The sequence below is a fragment of the Convolutriloba macropyga genome, chromosome 12, assembly GCF_964194025.1.
Source record: "Convolutriloba macropyga chromosome 12, txConMacr16.3, whole genome shotgun sequence".
NCBI classification, from domain to species: Eukaryota; Metazoa; Xenacoelomorpha; order Acoela; family Convolutidae; genus Convolutriloba; species Convolutriloba macropyga.
In genome coordinates, this window is record NC_134479.1 from 45,812,569 (window position 1) to 45,823,325 (window position 10,757).

At 35.4% G+C, this 10,757-nt stretch overlaps 1 long non-coding RNA gene across 1 annotated transcript; it reads left to right on the forward strand.

Annotated features, from left to right (window-relative positions):
• The first annotated feature begins 7,079 nt into the window (after positions 1-7,079).
• LOC142351196 (uncharacterized) lies at positions 7,080-10,757 on the forward strand. Its single transcript, XR_012760953.1, has 2 exons — positions 7,080-7,711; positions 8,823-10,757. It is a non-coding gene; the product is annotated as an uncharacterized LOC142351196 (long non-coding RNA).

Genomic DNA, 10,757 nt, shown 5'->3' on the forward strand with positions numbered 1-10,757 from the left:
CTTGAAAAAGTTCTGAAAACCAGTGATAGCCATGGAACGGTAACATACGTCGAAAATCTTCAAAGTTATAATTTTCCAATTTTTACTTGTGAAAAGGCTTAATCATAATACGAATACGATGCCAAAACGCCTTCTCTTAAATAATACTACCATAAGACAAGGAATCATCTAAGATCAAGCCCAAAACGCACTAAACAACCGAGGGAGGCAAAGTTCGTCCTCGTGTTGATTTGAACGATTTTTGGCTTGATAGCTGAAAGGTGATGTATGTGCTTCGTGCGTCATTGGTTAATATCGTGGCTCCATGAGTTTGTCGGTTTCAAGAAGAGCTCTCACCTTATCATAGCTTCAAGTTGACCATAGCCTGAGCAATTTTGTATGCAATGACGTTCACTTTAAAGAGTTCACTTTAAAGAGAATTCCATAGATCTGATAAAATTTTAATTTGACGAGATAGTTCGTGATAGAACAACACAATTGTGTCCAGCATTAGGTTGTTTTTTTTACTTTCGAGTAGAGAAAGCTATGATTTCTCTATAAAATGGCGGTAAAATCATTTTTCGATATATTTAAAAAAGTTGAAGCTCAAAGTTTCGAGGTCGTGGGTGCCTTTAACTTGAGTTCAAAAGTGAAAAAATGGTAAAACCTAATGAAATCCGACCACGATTGCTTTGAATGTCATTGCCTCGGATCAAATTTTTGAATAATTACGTTTTAATTTGATTCAAAGCCTCCTTCTCGGAACTTGATTAACAGACAGTAGCTTGTTATGAATTTTTCAAATTCGAACTGCTGTATTTTCAAAATTTTTTTGATCTACGTGAATTTCACTTTCTATTTTTTATTTAATTTCGTGGAACATGATTCAATAATAAAGGTTTCAAAGTTAGCAAGAAAAAATAATTTCAACTATATAAGATAACGGCATTGAAGTTAAGTTTTGGCAAATATGGCCTCAATGAGAAAACGAATCTTGGAAATCGTAACTTGAAAAAGTTCTGAAAACCAGTGATAGCCATGGAACGGTAACATACGTCCGAAATCTTCAAAGTTCTAATTTTCCAATTTTTACATGTGAAATGGCTTAATCATGATACGATTCGATGCCAAAACTCCTTCTCTTACATAATACTACCATAAGACAAGGAATTATCTAAGATCCAGCTCAAAACGCACTAAACTGAGGGAGGCAAAGTTCGGCCTCGTGTTGATTTGAACGATTTTTGGCTTGATAGCTGAAAGGTGAGGTATGTGCTTCGTGCGTCATTGGTTGATATCGTGGCTCAATGAATTTGTCGGTTTCAAGATGAGCTCTCACTTAATCATAGCTTCAAGTTGACCATAGCCTGAGCAATTTTGGATGCAATGACGGTACACTTGAAATTTCCAGACAAAAAAGTTTCCGTGGCCATAGTTACGAAAGAACCTCTTAGTGCTCATGAAAAAAAGGTGAAATGTGGGGAACAATAAAGAAAAGGGCTGCTGAGAACCGTCCGATTTGGTCCAATGCTGTCGAGAGAGCACCTCGGTTTGGTTCTACTGGTATGGTTGCATTGAGCCAAAGCTGCAATACAGACCAGCCTTTTTCCACTGTTTAAATCTGCCAATAATTAATACAAATGGTAAAAAGGCACATTTTTAGCAGGTAATAGTAATCATGTACTTCATATTCCTTTCTTTTAGTTTGATTTAATAGAGGAATTTTCTGACTGGATTTAGGATTTTAATCCATAGTTTGATTTGAGAATGATTTTCCAAGCATGCACCTACTTTAACTTTTCGGACCTTTTCTGATTGTAGGGTTTCAAAGTAGACCTCGGTGTGTTTGGCCGTTGAGCAAAGATGACTTAAAGAGGGTATGAGAAAACAATCTTTAATAACTTTTCTCAGACAGTAAATATTTAGTTTGCACTAAAGTTGGGCTATTTGCAAGATCACGTTATTCATCATGGACTATCAATCTGGATGGGCCTTTTGCGTTTGCTTGTTACACAATTGACAAATCAATTGCCTACCAATTTATTTATTTGGGTCAATGTTAGAATCAGAATTGTCATTGGTGAGATTGCTTTAACACCAACTTGGTTGTCAAATTATTCCAACGGGCAATTATTCAATAAATCTTCACGTTTTTGTTATTGTTGTTTTTGAGTTCGATGAGCTCAATTAATAGGCAATTGAACATTTATGATTTGCCGGACTTTATTTTGGAGCGAATTTGCCAGAATCTTCTGTATGACCCTGAGTTAAATCATAGCTGGTTTGATTGTGGAATTATCCATCTTTTGAGGTTCAGAGCGACCGGTAGTTACTTCAATCAAGTTATAAAAGCTAGTTGCTTGAAATTTTCCCTGTTCATTGATTTTTGCGAGTTCACCTACAATGAATATCACCATCTTGAGTACATTAGCAGTTTTCTCAGTTGGGCAAACTCTGATCTTAATTGGAAGTGTACTGGGCTTAAGCTTGGATTGCCGCTCGATAACCCTGATGACCCGCAATCAATTTGTTTTCTGGGAAGTTACCTTTCGAAGTTACGGACCTTCGAAAAAGTTTTCTCCCGAAGGATTAAGTATCTCAGTTTTGACGCCCTTTTCCATTCGGCAGGATACTGCGAAGCTATAAAGGCGTTGTCTGACATATTATCCCCAGATGTGATTATAATTATCCAAGCACTCATATCTGATTTCAAAGGAATGTCTGCGCTACCTTTCCGTGATCGGATAAAAATCCTTGACCTTCAAGTTTTTCATGATCCTTATATGAAGCAGCCCTCTTCTTTCGCAATTGTTTTTGTCAATCTAACTTCATTGTCAATTGATTGCAGTACTGCTTCTAGTTGTAGAGATATACCTAATATCACACTTCCCCCTAGTTGTACTACTTTAAGAATAGATATCCGTTTGCTGCATTGTTTTATAAATTGCCATTTTATCAAGCATCTACAGGTTTTGTTGAAATCACGATCAAACGATATGCCGTTATTGGAAAAATTTATTGAGAAATTTGTCTTTCAGTTGGAAATATTTGTCATCGGATCCAAATTGATAGGAAGCGTTTCTGGCCTTGACTGTTTTAATGCTGTTGGAACCTCACTTTTAAAATCGCAGCAAAATTTGAAAGCATTGGCGATTGATCTATTTTGCGAAAAGAGTCCTGCAGGATTAGATTACAATTTTTTCTGTTTAAATCAACAAGAAATTACTGAATTGGAGCAACTTATTGAACGAGAACAAGAACTGTTTAAGTCACATCCAAGTTTGCAGTACTTCAGAATGAAAGATTATTTTGTGGTGCTTAAAATGTCAATCGACGGGTCTCTTCTCAGATTGATAAACTACCTAGATACTGAATATGATTGGAGAGTTGCGAGGTTGGACTTTGCAGATGGTTATAGCGAGCTGTTGGCCTTTAGACGTTCGCGTATGACTATCACTTAAATATATAAAAAATACTTTTAATCAAATTGCTTAATAGATTTCATTAATTAAGTTTTTTAAAAGAGTTTTATTAGGTTGATGAGGATCCTAATAAGACAGATATAATTCTCAGATCGTTCCATAAATGACGTCATCAATCCTCACTCTGCCCTTCCAATGTAGTTCTAATTGATATTTCTGTCGATTAAATAAACTTTTTTCACAATGGTTTATCTGTAATGTGAGACTCTCTTGTTTGAAGCCCTCTTGTTTTGATTTCAAGAGTTAGCTGGTGTGGGAGTTTTTACCCACAATCAATTCTTTTTACGGTTAAAATTATTCTTTATGTTCAGCAATTATCAGTAAGTAGTACGAATAAAACTCTTTTTTGTAAAATTTTTCTGGCATCGAAGCTCTCTGAGCGAAAAGAGGACACCTACGCTGACATGTCATTTTTAAGGACAAAAATCAGCTTCGGTCTTCTAAGGAGGTCCATCTTCTGCATTGGAGGCTCAAGGACACTTAAGCGGCGCGAAATTGTTTATGCTTCAATGGAAGTTGTTGTTGAAGAATGGAGGCTGTTAATTTGACTCATCTACTTTCGCTATTAGTTTGTGTTCTAGTGCTGCCTTTTTTTGCTTTACATTTTTCTCAGCTGATATTTGGTATAATACTCATTTTATTGGTAGATTTGAACAATACAAATTGCTTTATGAAGACGTAGTGCTGAGACGAGCCAATATCGACCCAGTGCTGTGGAGGGGCGTTTCTTAATTTAGTTTTTGTCGATTTTGAAGAAAATCAAAAGCACAATTTGAACAAGGTTTTAATTCACGAATGGTATAGGTATTGAATTAGTATAATGGATTCTGAAAATTTTTGATAGTGATTACAAAATTATATGGCTAAATCTTAAATATCGCAGAAATGTCAATACCCGATCTGAAAGTAACCTTTAAGTGCTGGGTTCAGTAGTTTTGCGTTTTGCTGAAAGTATCATGTACTATAGTCATAACTTATTTTGAAAACAAACACTTGTTATCTAGTTATAATTTTCCTCGTGCTGCTACTGTTTTCTAGAAGAGAAGAATTTGATATAATTTGCCGCGAATTATACCATTAACCTTTGGGCTTTTTTCCAAATTGAATACAAGATTTGTAAACTCAGCTTTTATGAACTATTTTGCAGACTGCGTGAGACCGGATAATGAGGACCTGTTTTTATCTAAGCGTTCAATGGTGCCCGAACCTCGAGTACATTAGTTATGATTTCGGCTTGTTTAGTTGAACCTTATTGATCCAACATTTTTCAAAAATTGAGAGAATATATATGCCAGGCTAGCTCTTTTCTTTGTTCAATTTTTCACTTTTTGTTTACGCATCGTAGAGAATAAGAAAAACACCATTTTGTTTCTTTCGGGATATAGTTTTGATTAATATAAAAATATCAGAAATTGAAAAAATAGGAACCCTTTGAAATTTCGAAAAATCGAAAAGAATAAACTTTTCGGGGGGGGGGGGGCGAGAGATCGCATTGAGATTGTTAAAAATCAGAAAAATTAGTCAGCCGAAAGTGAGTTTTGCAAAAAGTAACTCTTTATTAAAGTTTCAAAATTAACGAAAATTATGTTGTTTTTCTCTAAATATTCGAGTGAAATTGAGAGGGTGAAATCGTTTTTCGAGAGAGTGAAATCGCCATGTGAGTTTTTTTTACTATCTTCGTAAGTTTTGTTCAGGTTTAGTTCATTTTCGACTTTTTAAATTACTTTCATTATTGGATCTTAAAGCGAATTTTTCAAAAATCAGTGTATATGGATATTTACTTTTGGTATTTTATGTACGCAATGCCTCTTTATAACGTCAGTTTTTTTTGTTTTAGAGAATTGTATACATGCCGGCCCGATTTCGGCAGTTATTGTCCTGTTTTTATCAATTTTATTTGTTTTTGTTTTAATTATCGGAAAGTTTTTTTCTTTGGACCGGCAGTTCTAAGAATATCACGGGACTTATTTTTTTTACAAGGTTTTCTTTTGGATACCACAGTTAATTGGGGAGTTTTATCATTTGTATTATGAATTTGTTCATAATAATTCGTAGCGACGTCACTTGTTTGAGCCTTCCCGTATTTCACCATCCTAAGTATGCTACTGATTGTGAATAATCTGCTTTTATAAGCTGTTAAATTAATATTGATTTTTGCCTTTCTCTGATTTTCAAATTTGCTATTGATTTCATTTGACATAGTGCGGCACTGAGAATTTGCTTGAAATTCCGTTTAAACTTTTTGACTGATAATTTCTTTCTACGCATATTATTGGTTCATGCAATTTTAATAACTAACTGAATTGGGTTTGTTACGTCATTTTTCACTCTCATCGAAGCGAATTTTTTGTTGATTGGCTTGATGAGGTTTTTAGTCACACGTGACTTATATCACTCTCAAAAATGATATCCTCACTCAATTTGTACAGAGTCTTAATCAAAATTTAACACCTCAGGATTTAATAAAAATTTTGTTTGCTCTGCTTCTTTTACTGTCTTTTTGAGACTTGATCTATGAAGCTATTGCTGCTGTTTTCGGGCAATCTGCCAGCTATAATAAATAATTTTACTTCTATCTTTTTTCCTTAAAAACTGCTATTGTGTATTGGACTGGTAGTTAAAAAAATTGCCTCTTGTTTTAATTATGAAATTATGTCACAGTTTATTTCTCATTATCACAACTACGTAAAATATATACTTTCCCTTTAACTTTTGTCTCGATTAAAGTTTCTCGAAATTTTTTAAAATTTGAAATTGAAGAAAATTTGACGCTGAAAAACCATACCAATAATTGTGCCGACAAGAAAACTTACCAGCAAGACAAAAAATATATTGCCTTGCGGCAATTATTTTTTGTATTAAGTTTTGTCTTCAAAGTAAATCAACATCTTCATTAAATCAACAGTTGCAATGAAAATGGATACAACTTGAATTTCGAAAATCAGTTACCTTAGTATTGTCAGTAAGGTTGTTCGCTTGCAACTCAAAGTCATTTGACAAGCCAGACATTTGTGGAACAAGAAGAAGAGTTTTTAGAAGTTGATTTTCTGGGGGTGATCGAATTTATAAAATTTAGTTATTATCCGGTATTTGACACAGTGTGGTCAAACTTGGTAGGGTGTTAATACATACTTGGGGCAAGTTCCATCGTTGACAATTTTGGGAATTGGTTTTATAGATACCGGGGGAGGGGACATTAATATTCCAAATAAGGCTTGAGTTCTTGTTCATAGTTTGACCGATCGATTATTTGGTAGCGTCATAGGTCTAATACTGCTTTTGTTCTTTTGAATAGCTTGAGCAGAAGTCGGATATGTGCAAAGAAGGCGTTGAGGTCATTCAATTGTTCTTTTCAAGCAATAACAAACTTTACGTAAGAAAGGCTTTTCTAATGTGGTCCATAATGCGAAGTGAACAGATTCTTTTTTTGTTTGAACTTTCTTGTACGTTGTTGGCTGATAAGTTTCTAAGGAGTAGAACCACGACATTACCAAAACAGTACCATAACGGAGCTGTAGCTTAGGAGTTGACCTGTAGAGAAGTTGTGATAACCAAAACGTTGTTGAGAGAGTTGAGCTGACTTGGTAAATTCAGAACACCGGTTTGCGCGATTGGAAATCAGACCACTTGAAAACACCGGAGAACCGCAGCTAGATGCAGCTGCTTCATTGAGAGCTTGTAGAATTAAGAGAATAGTAGCTCTTTTGTTTTGAGTTTGATTACAAAGTTAAAGTTGTGAGCCATCTTTTATAATAAAACTCTGGTTGAATTTTGGTTTAATTTTGTGATCTCTTACGTTTCTTGTTTATTAATTTGATTTTATTTGATTTTTCGAATCAATTCATTATTCCAACTAGAGTTTCTTACAGCCGACAAGAGCAGCGTGGGGACAAAATAACCCTCCAATAGAAGTCCGAGAGCCATCAAAACGCCCCTTTCAGTTTGCTAGAGTTTTTGGCGCTAGTCGGTCCCCAGCTAGTCAGCCTAAGCAAAGTACAAAATTCTTCTTGCATGCGCGTATCTTCGAAATTCACTTGGAGTTATAATGGCTGTGTTATGTGAGCTGCTACTAGTGTGTGTGATATCTGATAATTGTTTATGCCCCATTCTTCGATTGTAATAAACTTGAATGCCTTCATTGTGATTTTTTTACTGGTTTATTCTGATTGTACCAACGGTCACTTGTTAGCTGTGAATTGATTCAAGTTTCAACTATCAGCAATGTTACGGCTCATTCGAAAGTTAATTGAGTGTGTATACAATATTAATTAGTTTGAGAGCTATACGCTTGTTAAAAAACGCAAAATGAAAGCATAGATGTTTTGGTTACCCAGTGAACTGAAACTTAGTACATCTTGATAAGAAACATACTAAATCTTGGTAAATCTTGCCAAGATCTTGCCATGGTACTTACCAAGAAAACATCAAGTTATGTACTAACTTGCAAGTTCTTTGCATGGCTGTCAAGAAACAAGATCTTGGCGAGATTTCCAAGAAAGATTAACCATGACATGGCAATATATATTGTGAGAACAAACAATCGGAACAGTCTAGTGTAGATTGTCATAGTATGTTTTGCCAGACTTTTTACACGCGCTGATGATCGGTAGATTATTTTTCGACGGATAAAAGATCTCTTAAAAATTCTTCGTTACTGAAGAATGTATGCGTCTTTCTTCCTTCGAAAAGATTGAGTGCTTCCTAAAAAGGGAATTTTTGCTGACAGAGGACTCTTTTTGATTACTATGGAACTTTTGCGATTTTTTGCGATTTACATTTTTAGAGTACTGCTTTTTTGTTGAAATAATTTGAGTTGATTTGAAAAAGCTCAAACAAAAATGGAAATCAGTGAGTTTTATTATTGCACCAGCCAGTCATAACAACAGTAATACAAAATCTTGGGTTAGCTCGCAGCTATTCCTGATCATTTCGACATTCGAGTGGAACGCAGGTAGGTCGGGGACCTTACAAAATGTCGGATCTTTTCCGTTTGTGCCCCCCCCCCCCCCAGCTTAGTGGGCGCATATTATTTGCACCCCCCAGACGCACGTGCAATATATTTACATAATGATTTACTATGTAATGGCACGTGCTTTGCAACTGGGGGGCGCATAACGTACTGGGGGGGGGCACAAACGGAAAAGATCCAAAATGTCCATTGCAGGCATAGTGTTATTGAGCATGTCGCCTTTCGAGGTGCAGTTTGCGAACAGACTCAGTTTCATCTTAGAGCTGCAGTTTAAATGAGTGGTGGTATTTGTCTCTGCGTTGAGATATTTTCCAGTTTCAATTTGTGACAATTATTTATCCATAGTCATTTTCCAACTATAACGGAAAATACATTTTTTGTTTACTTTTTAGTTTTTCCTGCTTCTGCTCGCGATCGGTCCATTTGTACGCGTTTATAATTTGAACGAAACGTATTTGTATATTATTTTTTGTATGCAGCAAAACAAATACATGTATTATTACGCATGCGTTTGTATAATTGCGTTAAAATGTATGCGATGTAGATATAAATTAGTGCTTTTAAGCAAAAATCTAATTGTATTTACTTTTCCATCCTGTTTTCATACGTTTTATACTTTGCCAAAAAATCTTTGAGTTGGTCTATATTTATTGTAATTTCAATTACAGACTTGAATGACGCTGATTTAAAGCTATTCTACGCATCCTGATAGCTGTTAACGAATCTCTAGGCATTATCTTAAATAATTCCATTTGCAATGAACACCAACGCTAAACAACCTACCATATATGATTTGCCGGACCATATTTTAGCGCGCGTTTGTCAGTATCTTATAGATGACCCTAAATTGAGCCACAGTTGGTGCAGTGCAGGTCTTATTCACGTTTTGAGCTTTAGATCGACGGGAAGTTATTTCAATCAAATTATTAAAACCAGCTTTTTGCGATTTTTTATGTGTATCGATTTCCTCGAACTTTCGCTAGATTATGAGAATATTCAACTAAAGCTAATGGACAGTTTTCTCCAGTGGGCAAACTCTGATCTTAACTGGAAATGCACGGAGCTGAAATTTGTTTTGACATTCGATGATATAGAATCAAGAACAAATATGCTATTGTCGAATTTCATTGCCAAGTTACTGAGTTTTGAATCAGTTTTCTCTGGAAAGATATCGTATCTCAATGTTTACGCGGACGGTTATTTGGAGCGATATAGTGAGGCGTTGACTAAGTTATCTGTGATTTTATCCCCTGATGTCGTCATAGAGCTTGAAACAAGTTTTGCTGATTTCCAAGAAGTGTCTGATCTGCCTTTTGCTGAATTTATAAAAATCTTGAAACTTAACGACGAGGGTCATGATCACGATTTGAAGTTAGAAACCGTTCAAACTATTGTTAGAAATATTCCAAATGTGGAGAAATTAATGTTGGAAGAGTTGGAAACTGATATGGCCAGGGCTCTGACGTCATGTAACAGGCTTCGTCAAATAAATTGCGATTTCTTATCAAATTTGGACAATATGAACGGAACCATTTTTCACCATGTGGAGCATTTTAAAGTAGAGCGCTGGTTTGGTTCACAAATAAAGGAGCTTTCTTTCTCAAAAGTCTTCCCCAATTTGACGTCACTTACACTTGATCTCGCTCCTTCTAACGTTATTGAAAAATGTCCAGATTTTATTCTTCCTCCCAGTTGTATTCGGGTAAAGCTAGATGTCTGTTTAGTTGGTGGTATAATCAATTGCCCGCATATCAAACACTTGGCGGTTATTTTTCGATCGAGCTCAGACGATATGCAAATGTTGCAATCAGTTATTGACACGCTTGTCTTTCAATTGGATATTTTTGTCATAGAATCCGCAAATATTGGAAATATTTCTAACGCAGATTGCTTTCATCGCATTGGCCGCGCTCTGCTTACATCGCAGAGAAATCTCAAAGCTCTCGCAATCGATTTAATGTGCGAAAATTCTTCTGGGGAGTCGGGTTGCAACTTTTACAGTTTAAGTCTACCAGAAGTTAGCGAATTAGAGCAAGTTGTTAAAAGAGAACAAGAAATGTTAGAAGCACATCCAAGCTTGCAATACATGAGAATCAAAGATCGGTTCGTGGTACTCAAGATGTCTATCGATGAATATCTCGTAAGATTGATAAAACTTTTGGACACAGAATTTGAATGGAGTATTGCGCAGTTTGACATTCCGGTTCATTATGATGAGTTTTTGGCGATGCGAAAGTCGAGTTTGACCATTATCTAATTGTTCAACTTTAATACTGTAAATAATTGTCACTAGATATTTTTTTCAAATAATTGATTGTTTAATTGCA